Genomic DNA, 13,624 nt, shown 5'->3' with positions numbered 1-13,624 from the left:
GTTTGTTCTCCGCTATTAGTGACTTTGGAGTGACTCTTTGTTGCATGTTGAGGGATAGTTATATGATCTGATTATGTTATCATTGTTGAGAGAACTTGCACCAGTGAAAGTATGAACCCTAGGCCTTGTTTCAATGCATTCCAATACCATTTTCGCTCACTTTTATCATTAGTTACCCTGCTGTTTTTATATTTTCAGATTACAAAAACCTATATCTACCATCCATATTGCACTTGTATCACCATCTCTTCGCCGAACTAGTGCACCTATACAATTTACCATTGTATTGGGTGTGTCGGGGACACAAGAGACTCTTTGCTATTTGGTTGTAGGGTTGTTTGAGAGAGACCATCTTCATCCTACGCCTCCCACGGATTGATAAACCTTAGGTCATCCACTTGAGGGAAATTTGCTACTGTCCTACAAACCTCTGCACTTGGAGGCCCAACAACGTCTATAAGAAGAAGGTTGTGTAGTAGACATCAAGCTCTTTTCTGGCGCCGTTGTCGGGGAGGTTAGCACTTGAAGGTATATCTTTAGATCTCGCAATCGAATCTTTCAGTTTCTTGTTTGATCACTAGTTTAGTCTATAAAAGAAAACTACAAAAAATGGAATTAAGGTTGCCTCATATGCTTCATCTTTTTAATATCTTTCGTGAAAATAAGGATTTCGATAATTGTGCCAAAGTGTTAGAAGAAGAATGCATCAAAATGTTTGGCACTAAATCTTTGGATGATGAGCATGATTGCAATGTTGTTAGTATGAATTCTTTGAATATCCATGATGCTAATGATATGCAAAGCCACAAGCTTGGGGATGCTATGTTTGATGAAGATGATATTTTTTGTCCCCCAAGTTTTGATGAGCAAATTTATTATGATGATAGCATGCCTCCTATTTATGATGATTATATTGGTGAAAGTGCGTTTGGAAGTGTGTCAACTTTAGGAAGTAATGATCCCACTATTTTGGAGGGTGTTGAATCTTATTGTGATAATTATGAAAGTGGATTTGGAGAGGTCATGACTTTATTTAGTGATGAATCCACTATTTCGGAAGAGGTTCCAATTGATTATGAGAACAAAGTTGCTATTTATGATGATTATTGTGATGACATGTATGCTGTAAATAACAATGATAACCATGAAACTTGTCATCTTGATTTTAATTTTCAATTGGATTATGCCTCACATGATAGTTATTTTGTTGAGTTTGCTCCCTCTACTATTCATGAGAAGAAATTTGTTTATGTGGAGAGTAATAAAAATTCTATGCTTGTAGATCATGAAAAGAATGCTTTATGTGATGGTTATATTGTTGAATTCATTCATGATTCTACTGAAAATTATTATGAGGGAGGAATATATGCTTGTAGGAATTGCAATAATATCAAGTTTCCTCTCTATGTGCTTAAAGTTTTGAAGTTATGCTTGTGTTGCTTTCCTATGCTAGTTGATTCTTGTTCCCATAAATTGTGTGCTCACAAAATCCCTATGGATAGGAAGTGGGTTAGACTTAAATGTGCTATTCATATTCTTCATGATGCTCTCTTTATGTTTCAATTCGTATCTTTTATGTGAGCATCATTGAAATCATCATGCCTAGCTAGGGGCGTTAAACGATAGTGCTTGTTGGGAGGCAACCCAATTTTATTTTTGATCTTTGCCTTTTGCTCCTATTTAGTAATAAATAATCTACCTAGCCTCTGGTTAGATGTGGTTTTATGTTTTAATTAGTGTTTGTTCCAAGTAGAGCCTTTAGGATCTTCTTGGGTGATTGTTGTTTGATCTTGCTGATAAAATAGAAAGTATGTGATCACGAAAACAATTATCATTTTTTACTAGAGAGCGATAAAATACCAATTCCAATTGCAGTAGATCAATATACTTTTTATCCTGGTCGTCTTAACTTTTCAGAATTTTTGGAGTTACATAAGTATTCAAAATCTCCAGATTACTACAAACTATTTTGTTTTTGACAAATTCTGTTTTCATTGTGTTGTTTGCTTATTTTGATGAATCTATGAGTAGTATAGGAGGGTATGAACCATATAGAATTTGGAATACAATAGATATTACACCAATATGAATTTAGAATGAGTTCACAACAGTACCTAAGTGGTGATTTATTTTCTTATACTAATGGAGCTTACGAGTTTTTTTTTAAGTTTTGTGTTGTGAAGTTTTCAAGTTTTGGGTAAAGATTCGATGGACTATGGAATAAGGAGTGGCAAGAGCCTAAGCTTGGGGATTCCCAAGGCACCCCAAGGTAAAATTCAAGGACAACCAAAAGCCTAAGCTTGGGGATGCCCCGGAAGGCATCCCCTCTTTCGTCTTCGTCTATCAGTAACTTTACTTGAGGCTATATTTTTATTCACCACATGATATGTGTTTTGCTTGGAGCGTCTTGTATGATTTGAGTCTTTGATTTTTAGTTTAACACAATCATCCTTGCTGTACACACCTTTTGGGAGAGACACGCATGAATCGGAATTTATTAGATACTCTATGTGCTTCACTTATATCTTTTGAGCTAGATGATTTTGCTCTAGTGCTTCACTTATATTATTTTGAGAGTCTTTTAGAACAGCATGGTAATTTGCTTTGGCTATAAAATTAGTCCTAATATGATAGGCATCCAAGATGGGTATAATAAAAACTTTCATATAGAGTGCATTGAATACTATGAGAAGTTTGATACTTGATGATTGTTTTGAGATATGAAGATGGTGATATTAGAGTCATGCTAGTTGAGTATTTGTGAATTTGAGAAATACTTGTGTTGATGTTTGCAAGTCCCGTAGCATGCACGTATGGTAACCGTTGTGTAACAAATTTGAAGCATGAGGTGTTTATTTGATTGTCCTCCTTATGAGTGGTGGTCGGGGACGAGCGATGGTCTTTTCCTACCAATCTATCCCCCTAGGAGCATGCACGTAGTGCTTGGTTTTGATGACTTGTAGATTTTTGCAATAAGTATGTGAGTTCTTTATGACTAATGTTGAGTCCATGGATTATATGCACTCCCACCCTTCCATCATTGCTAGCCTCTTCAGTATCGTCCATTGCCCTTTCTCACCTAGAGAGTTGGTGCAAACTTCGCCGGTGCATCCAAACCCCGTGATATGATATGCTCTATCACACATAAGCCTCCTTATATCCTCCTGAAGACAGCCACCATACCTACCTATTATGGCATTTCCATAGCCATTCCAAGATATATTGCCATGCAACTTTCCATCGTTCCATTTATTATGACACGCTTCATCATTGTCATATTGCCTTGCATGATCATGTAGTTGACATAGTATTTGTGGCAAGGCCACCATTCATTTTTCATACATGTCACTCTTGATTCATTGCATATCCCGGTACACCGCCGGAGGCATTCATATAGAGTCATATTTTGTTCTAGTATCGAGTTGTAATTTTTGAGTTGTAAATAAATAGAAGTGTGATGATCATCATTATTAGAACATTGTCCCGTGTGAGGAAATAAAAAAATAAAAAATAAAAAGAGAAAGGTCGAATAAAAAAAGAGAAGGCCCAAAAAATGAGACAAAAATATAGAAGGGACAATGTTACTATCATTTTCCACACTTGTGCTTCAAAGTAGCACCATGATCTTCATGATAGAGAGTCTCTTATTTTGTCACTTTCATATACTAGTGGGAATTTTTCATTATAGAACTTGGCTTGTATATTCCAATGATGGGCTTCCTCAAAATGCCCTAGGTCTTCGTGAGCAAGCAAGTTGGATGCACACCCACTAGGTTTATTTTGTTGAGCTTTCATACATTTATAGCTCTAGTGCATCTGTTGGCAATCCCTACTCCTCACATTGACATCAGTTGATGGGTATCTCCATAACCCGTTGATTAGCCGCGTCGATGTGAGACTTTCTCCTTTTTGTCTTCTCCACACAACCTCCATCATCATATTCTATTCCACCCATAGTGCTCTGTCCATGGCTCGCGGTCATGTATTGCGTGAAAGTTGAAAAAGTTTGAGAATACTAAAGTATGAAATAATTGCTTGCTTGTCATCGGGGTTGTGCATGATGGGAGCATTTTGTGTGACGAAAATGAAGCATGGCCAAACTATATGATTTTGTAGGGATGAGCTTTCTTTGGCTATGTTATTTTGAGAAGACATAATTTCTTGGTTAGTATGCTTGAAGTATTATTATTTTTATGTCAATATTAAACTTTCGTCTTGAATCTTTCGGATCTGAATATTCATGGCATAATAAATAAAATTACATTGAAAACTATGTTAGGTAGCATTCCACACCAAAAATTCTGTTTTTATCATTTACCTACTCGAGGACGAGCAGGAATTAAGCTTGGGGATGCTTGATACGTCTCCAACGTATCTATAATTTTTGATTGTTCCATGCTATTATATTATCCATCTAGGATGTTTTATATGCATTTATATGCTATTTTATATTATTTTTGGGACTAATCTATTAACCTAGAGCCCAGTGCCAGTTTCTGTTTTTTCCTTGTTTTTGAGTTTTACAGAAAAGGAATACCAAACGGAGTCCAATTGACGTGCCAATTTTTGATGATTTTTTATGGACCAAAAGAAGCCCCCGGAGTAAAAGAGTTGGGCCAGAAGAGTCCCGAGCCGTCCATGAGGGTGGAGGGCGCGCCCCCTATCTCGTGGGCGACTCGGGCACCCTCCTGACTTGTTCCCGATGCCAAAAAATCCTATAAATACAGACCCCCCCCCAAAAAAATTACCTAGATCGGGAGTTCCGCCGCCGCAAGCCTCTGTAGCCACTGAAAACCAATCTAGACCCGTTCCGGCACCCTGCCGGAGGGGGGATCCCTCTCTGGTGGCCATCTTCATTATCCCGGCGCTCTCCATGATGAGGAGGGACTAGTCCACCCTCGGGTCTGACGGTATGTACCAGTAGCTATGTGTTTGATCTCTCTCTCTCTCTTTCTCTCTCTCTCTCTCTCGTGTTCTTGATATGGCACGATCTTGATGTACCGCAAGCTTTGCTATTATAGTTGGATCTTATGATGTTTCTCCCCCTCTATCTCTTGTAATGGATTGAGTTTTCCCTTTGAAGTTATCTTATCGGATTGAGTCTTTAAGGATTTGAGAACACTTGATGTATGTCTTGCGTGGGATACCTGTGGTGACAATGGGGTATTCTATTGATTCACTTGATGTATGTTTTGGTGATCAACTTGCGGGTTCCGTGACCTTGGGAATCTATGCATAGGGGTTGGCACATGTTTTCGTCTTGACTCTCCGATAGAAACTTTGGGGCACTCTTTGAAGTTCTTTGTGTTGATTGAATAGATGAATCTGAGATTGTGTGATGCATATCACATAATCATACCCGTGGATACTTGAGGTGACATTGGAGTATCTAGGTGACATTAGGGTTTTGGTTGATTTGTGTCTTAAGGTGTTATTTTACTACGAACTCTTGGGCTTTTTGTGACACTTATAGGAATAGCCCAATGGATTGATCGGAAAGAATAACTTTGAGGTGGTTTCGTACCCTACAATAATCTCTTCGTTTGTTCTCCGCTATTAGTGACTTGGGAGTGACTCTTTGTTGCATGTTGACGGATAGTTATATGATCTAATTATGTTATCATTGTTGAGAGAACTTGCACTAGTGAAAGTATGAACCCTAGGCCTTGTTTCAACGCATTGCAATACCGTTTTCGCTAACTTTTACCATTAGTTACCTTGCTGTTTTTATATCTTCAGATTACAAAAACCTATATCTACCATCTATATTGCACTTATATCACTATCTCTTCGCCGAACTAGTGCACCTATACAATTTACCATTGTATTGGGTGTCTTGGGGACAAAAGAGACTCTTTGCTATTTGGTTGCAGGGTTGTTTGAGAGAGACCGTCTTCATCCTATGCCTCCCACGGATTGATAAACCTTAGGTCATCCACTTGAGGGAAATTTGCTACTGTCCTATAAACCTCTGCACTTGGAGGCCCAACAACGTCTACAAGAAGAAGGTTGTGTAGTAGACATCAGACACCTTGGAAACTCATAAGTTTGGTTCTATGTATTATCTACTGTCAGGGTTGCCAACAATCAACACTATCCTCAGGCACACTTTGTTGCCCAGGCCTGGAGATCACAGGATGATCAGAGGGCACTCCATCAACTTGCTGCATATGTTTGATGTGCCAAATAAATTCAAGGTGATGTCCTTGATAGTAGAGACAGTAAAGAGGACTCCAGCTGACCAGAAGAGATGATGTGGCTATGCTCCACATATTCAGATGCTCATAAATTCTAAGATGGGCACATGCACATATTTATTGGATAAAGATCACCTTCCCTTGAGACCTAATTTTGAGGATAACACTATTGTGATGGATGCTTCACATCCCACTTCTCTTGAGTCTCAAGAGAAGAGAGAGAAGGCTAAGGCTGAAAAAGCTTCAAAGACTCCAGATCCCTCAGTTGTCAATCTCAAGACCAAGCAGGACCAGCTCAGCTACCTGCTTGAGGCCACTGTAAGAATAGAGAAAGGACTAGCTACCCTGACTCGAAATTAAGAGAGCCTTGAGAGGATCTTTGAGACAAAGCTGCATGACTTGGACATCAAAGTCATGAGATTCAGACTTCAGTTGAGAAGATTCAGGAAGACCTTGAGGACAGGAGTGACAGGACAACCATAGATGCTTATCATAGGGTGCCAAGAGGACAAATGTCTGTTGCAGTGCCAGTCATTGACATTAGAGCCACAACTTCAGCTCCTGCAACCACGGTTTCAGTTGCCTCTCCAGTGGTAACCCCTCCAGTTCCTCAGACGTCAGCTGAAGTCTTTGCAGATGTTGTTCTCTCCACGCCATCTTCGCACTCCGGAGCTCCAGGAGATCATGCTTAGAGTGTCGTATATCACTATGCATTTTCAAGCTTTTTGGTAACTTGTTGCCAAAGGGGGAGAAACTGTATGGATCATAGGCTTTGAGAGGGAGTGTGTGTTTTGCTATTTTTTGGTCTCTCTTGCTACTTAGTTGCTCTTGCTACTTATTTGCTTGTGTTTGCTACATTTTTGTGCTTGTGTGTGAGATACTTCTAGGATCATGTGGTTAATCATACTACGCTTTATTATGCTATGCATATGATCATGTGAATGATGCTATCTTATATCTCTTATGTATGATCTATCATATTTGTCTTGGTGATCAGTGCATGTTATGTATGTTCTATCATTTTGAGCGCTCCACCAAGATGTATGTGACATGGAAGAGTAACCCATGAGCCTAATCTATTGTACATTTGCATTCAAAAGCAAATCATAAACAATGCACAAATTTAGGGGGAGCTCTTGCTTATCACATACTTCTCAAAGCGACGATATAGTTCACTCTTATAATCATTTTGTCGAAGCTTTGATCTATATGTTGTCATCAATTACCAAAAAGGGGGAGATTGAAAGCGCAAATAATCCCTGGGTGGTTTTGGTAATTCATAACAACATATAGCTCATTGAACTAATATCCTTTCAAGATGATTATTTCAGAAAGTTCAATGATTGGCATGGCATAGACTAGAGATGTGGACCCCTCAAAATGCTAAGGACAAATATTGGCAAAAGCTCAAGACTCTTCATTTCTATTTTAGTGATCCAAGATCACATTGAGTCCATAGGAAAGCCAATACTATTAAAAGGGGATGAGGTGTTGCTTAATGGTATGCTTGCTCAAAATACTTAGTGATATGCTCCAAATCCCTCAACCACTTCCTCAAATCCAAATATGTCCTAAACCTAAAGTCACACTCAGCCCTACCGATTTGATTCATCCGGTGCCATCGAGTTCACTTGACATAGCCATAGCCAGAAACCGTAATCAGTTCGGTCTCGCCGATAGGGGATCGTCTCACCGAGATGGGATTGCAAACTCTCTGTTTCCCTTCGTAACATTTCGGTTTCATCAAAATGAGTGATCGGCCCCACCGAGTTCGCAATGCAAACTCTCTGTTTCCTTTTTGTAACGTTTCGGTCTTACCGAAAGGAGCGATCGGTCCCACCGAGTTTTCCTGACTAACTCTCTGTTTGCTTGTTACTAAAATCGGTCTCACCGAGTTGAAGTAATCGGCCAAACCGAGATCAAGTTTTGCCCTAACCCTAGCTCATCGGTCCCACCGAGTTGATCATGTCGGTCCCACCGAAAACCCTAACGTTCACATTTTGAACTAAATGGGTCTCACCGAGTTCACATATTTGGTCTGATCGAGTTGGCTCTTTTGTGTGTAACGGTTAGATTTTGTGTGGAGGCTATATATACCCTCCACCCTCCTCTCCATGTGTGAGAGAGCCATCAGAATGTGCCTACACTTCCACCATTCATTTTCTGTGAGAGAACCACCTACTCATGTGTTGAGACCAAGACGTTCCAATCCAACCACAAGAATCTTGATCTCTAGCCTTTCCCAAGTTGTTTTCCACTCAAATCATCTTTCCACCATAGCCAAATCCATGAGAGAGAGTGGAGTGTTGAGGAGACTATCATTTGAAGCACAAGAGCAAGGAGTTCATCATCAACACACCATCTATTACCTTTTGGAGAATGGTGTCTCCTAGATTGGTTAGGTGTCACTTGGGAGCCTCCGTCAAGATTGTGGAGTTGAACCAAGGAGTTTGTAAGGGCAAGGAGATGGCCTACTTCGTGAGATCTACCAAAGTGAGGAAAGTCCTTCGTGGGCGATGGCCATGGTGGGATGGATAAGGTTGCTTCTTCGTGGACCCTTCCTGTGTGGAGCCCTCCGTGGACTCACGCAACCGTTACCCTTCGTGGGTTGAAGTCTCCATCAACATGGATGTACGATAGCACCACCTATCGGAACCATGCCAAAAATCTCCGTGTCTACATTGCGTTTGCCACTCCAAACCCCTCCCTTTACCTTGACATGCAATGATTTACATTCGGCTGCTATACTCTTAGAATTGCATGTGTAGGTTGATTGCTTGACTTGTGCTAAGTTGTTAAAATCTACCAAGACTTAAAATTGGGAAAAGGCTAGATTTTTATTTGGTTAAGTAGTCTAATCCCCCCTCTTGACCTACTTTCGATCCTACAGCAATACATGAGCGTGAGCCATGGATATAACACTATTGGTGGAATAGAATATGGCGGTTGTGGAGAAGACAAAAGGAAGGAGATAGTCTCACATCAACTATGTGTATCAACGGGCTATGGAGATGCCCATCAATAGATATCAATGCGAGTGAGTAGGGATTGCCATGCAACGGATGCACTAGAGCTATAAGTATATGAAAGCTCAAAATGAAACAAAGTGGGTGTGCATCCAACTCGCTTGCTCACGAAGACCTAGGGCAATTTGAGGAAGCCCATCATTGGAATATACAAGCCAAGTTCTATAATGGAAATTTCCCACTAGTATATGAAAGTGACAACATAAGAGACTCTCTATCATGAAGATCATGGTGCTACTTTGAAGCACAAGTGTGGAAAAAGGATAGTGACATTATCCTTTCTCTCTTTTCTCTCATTTTTTTGGGCTTCTTTGGCCGCTTTTATTTATTTTTTGTAAAGTCCGTAGACTCATCCCAACTTGTGAGGGAATCATAGCTTCCATAATCCTTTCCTCACATGGGACAATGCTCTAATAATGATGATCATCACACTTTTATTTACTTACAACTCAAGAATTACAACTCGATACTAGAACAAAAATATGACTCTATATGAATGCCTCCGACGGTGTACCGGAAAGTGCAACGACTCAAGAGTGACATGTATAAAAAATATTAATGGTGGCTTTGCCACAAATACGATGTCAACCACATGATCATGCAAAGCAATATGACAATAATGAAGCGTGTCATAATAAACGGAATGGTGGAAGTTGCATGGCAATATATCTCGGAATGGCTATGAAAATGCCATAATAGGTAGGTATGGTGGCTTTTTTTGAGGAAGGTGATGGTGGGTTTAATGCACCGACGAAAGTTGCATGGTACTAGAGAGGCTAGCAACGGTGGAAGGATGAGAGAGCGTATAATCCATGGACTCAACATTAGTCATAAAGAACTCACATACTTATTGCAAAAATCTACAAGTCATCAAAACCAAGCACTACGTGCATGCTCCTAGGGGGATAGATTGGTAGGAAAAGACCACCGCTCGTCCCCGACCGCCACTCATAAGGAAGACAATCAATAAATAAATCATGCTCCGACTTCATCATATAACGGTTCACCATACGTGCATGCTACGGGAATCAAAAACTTTAACACAAGTATTTCTACCAATCCACAATTACTCATTAGCATGACTCTAATATTACCATCTTTATATCTCAAAACAATCATAAGGAATCAAACTTCTTATAGTATTCAATGCACTTTATATGAACGTTTTTATTATATCCCTCTTGGATGCCCATCATATTAGGACTAAATTCATAACCAAAGCAAATTACCATGTTGTTTAGAGAGACTCTCAAAATAATATAAGTGAAGCAAGAGAGTTCAATAATTTCTATAAAATAAAGCCACCACCGTGCTCTAAAAAGATATAAGTGAAGCACTAGAGCAAAATTGACTAGCTCAAAAGATACAAGTGAAGCACATAGAGTATTCTAATAAATCATGATTCATGCGTGTCCCTCTCAAAAGGTGTGTACAACAAGGATCATTGTGAAAAACTAAAAAGCAAAGACTCATATCATACAAGACGCTCCAAGCAAAACACATATCATGTGGTGAATAAAAATATAACCTCAAGTAAATTTACCGATAGACGAAGACGAAAGAGGGGATGCCTTCCAGTGCATCCCCATGCTTAGGCTCTTGGTTGTCCTTGAATATTACCTTGGGGTGACTTGGGAATCCCCAAGCTTAAGCTCTTGCCACTCCTTATTTCATAGTCCATCAAATCTTTACCCAAAACTTGAAAACTTCACAACACAAAACTCAATAGAAAACTCATGAGATCCGCTAGTATAAGAAAATAAAATCACCAGTTTTGGTACTGTTGTGAACTCATTCTTTATTTATATTGGTGCAATATCTACTGTATTCCAACTTCTCCATGGTTCATACCCCCCGATACTACCCATAGACTCATCAAAATAAGCAAACAACACATAGAAAACAGAATCTATCAAAAACATAATAGTATGTAGTAATCTGTAAATCTCGAATACTTCTGTAACTCCAAAAATTCTGAAAAATTAGGACAACAGAGGCAATTGTATATTAATCTTGTGCAAAAAGAATCAGTATTTTATCGCGCTTCTGTTAAAAATTCAGAGAAAGAAATACAGGTGAATTGAGTTAGAATATGATGTCAAATGATTGATAATCACTTCAAATTTCTCAATGTAATCGGCCACAGTGGTCAACTACCGCACTGTGTAAAATCGGCGTTTGAGCATTTGATGTCCATCACGCCCAAAACGAGTGCACAATAGTGAGGTAAAAGACTCCTAGTCCAATTCAGCCAGTTTCTTCTGAACTGACTGAAGCCAGTTCGAGGCTGTCCCCGAAAAATTGAGAGACGCCATAGGCACCCAGAATGACTCAGTGACCGCAAACATGGAGAAATACTATTCACACAACGTTTTCCACAGCCATGGGTTGTCGCCCGTGAACTGCGGGAAATAGATCGATGGGTGGGTTTGACCCAGGCCGACCAGTAGTTGACTCGCTTGCGCGAAAGGCGATGGTAAGGGAGGTGAGGGAGCGATGGTATACTGACCCGTGGCCGGGAGCGGCGACGACGTCATGAAGGACGTTGCCGGCAACCCCCATGGCAGAAGAACATCGTCGTGGTCCTCAGACCCGTGTGTCGCCGGTGCCACGCCCAGCACAATGCCCGCGTCGACGTTGTGCGTCGTTGGCAGGGGTGCCGCGCCCGCGCCTGGCCCATTGCCCTCGTCGCGCTCCGGTGGTGGAGCGGGCCGCGCGAGTTGGAGTGCTGAGAACGCCTCGCCGAGGTCCGCGACGCGCCGCTCCAGATCGGGACGCCACTTGACGAGGTCGTCGATCTTGGCTGTGGAAGCCTGTATCGAGGAGATGGCAGTGGTGTGGGCTGCCAGCGTGGAGTCCAGCCGGTCAAGGAAGGCCTGGATGGACGAATCCATGGAGGAGAGTTGCGATCGCGCTTGACGGAGATGTGGCACCTCGATGAATTGCGCCAGATCGACGCGATGTGGCACCTGGGTGAATTGAGTTAGAATATGATGTCATACGGGTGAATATGGCTTGGTCACTGATACCAAATGTAAGAGAGAGGTTGGGGATCACTCGATCTAACACTATTTCATACCAATTCAAGTCTAGTATCTCGATTTACACACAATTGTGATTACAAGAATGGGAAAACTGGGTAGGTGAGATCGGAAGGTAGCCGCCGCCGCCGAAGCCATGATCCTTTGGATAACTGACTGCATAGATGCTTTGGCCTTAAGTAGCCGCTGTGGTGGACGCAGTTGTGTGCACCCACTCCGGGCCTTGGTAGGGGGCGTTTGCCTAGAGCGCTCGGCGTGGATGATCTCCGTGGCCACCACGTGGACTGACAGGTGGCCCCGGTATGTCAGGGCTGCTGACAACAGGTGCATCAAAAACTGCAGCACGGTCTGGTGGAGTACCTATGAAGGCTCAAGGGCAACGTCTAGTTCGACGTGTGACGAACTATGATTTTTTGTGTGCTTGAATTATGAGTTTGCTTCATTGAACTATTTGATCTGTATTGATTTGTGTGATAAAGATAAAAGTTAGTTTATGTTGAATTTGTGCCGAAACACATGTATTTGGGGCAAATTTGCATTGAAATTGGGTCAAAATCGACAAGTGGGGGATGAACTTGGGGGTTGGCTGGGAACCCGAGCCCCCCCACGTCGAAATTACCGTCGATTCGCCCCAAACGGCGATATTTCTAATCCTTGAAGGGTCGTTCTGCTATAATGTCATTGGAGGAATGGAGGGTGCGCAGATCTGGCGTCGCACTGCATCTGGTGCGGTTTGCTTTAGCTCCTCCTCCCCACTCGAATTTCCCCCCTTTTTACTCGTGGTGTACGTCTTTTTATCAGTCACAGAAAAAGAAAAGAAAATGAAAGGAAAATGGGGCATCTTGGCAGTTGGCACCACGGAACCCTCCAACGTTGCGATCTCGCCCCTGAACTGTCCGTGGATGGTCGTGGGCCCCCCGCACTGGTCGCTTTCGTGCCGTGTGGGCTAGTGGGCGGTCGTCATAACGACATAACCAATGCCCTGCACTGCAAAAGAAAATAAAAATCAGAGGAGAAAAAAAGAAGGGAGGAGAAGGAGACAGGGGGTCAGTCTTCTTCCTCTGTCCCTGTGCTGCTGCTGCCTTTGCGTCGGAGATTGCCCAAGGCTAGATTCGAGGAGGGCTGGCTCCCTCGCCCTCCCTCTCCCTCCCCGCCGTTCCAAGCGGCCCTGGATTATTTTACGCAGGTTAGGTTTTGCTGCTGCCTCTGCTTCTACCAGTACTAGTACTACTCATCTCCCTTGGTGTTCTGTTCTGTTCTGTAGTGGAGCTCTACTTCATTTGACTTCGCTAATCCCCACACCCGATTTGGCTCCCCGCATTGCGCACAGCCGCCCCTCCTGCCACCGCCCCCGCCGCAT

General features: G+C 41.8%; 1 protein-coding gene across 1 annotated transcript in view; it reads left to right on the top strand.

Moving 5' to 3' along the window:
• Positions 1-13,269: 13,269 nt before the first annotated feature.
• The window catches only part of LOC119268476, a 6,284-nt gene continuing 5,929 nt past the window's right edge, over positions 13,270-13,624 (top strand). The window contains exon 1 of the mRNA XM_037550128.1: positions 13,270-13,450. The gene's annotated coding sequence lies outside the window, so the exon portion shown is untranslated. The remainder of the gene's footprint in view (positions 13,451-13,624) is intronic.

The sequence above is a fragment of the Triticum dicoccoides genome, chromosome 3A (assembly GCF_002162155.2).
Source record: "Triticum dicoccoides isolate Atlit2015 ecotype Zavitan chromosome 3A, WEW_v2.0, whole genome shotgun sequence".
NCBI classification, from domain to species: domain Eukaryota; kingdom Viridiplantae; phylum Streptophyta; class Magnoliopsida; order Poales; family Poaceae; genus Triticum; species Triticum dicoccoides.
The sequence above is the reverse complement of the archived record's forward strand: the minus strand, read 5'-3'. Positions and strand labels throughout refer to the sequence as shown.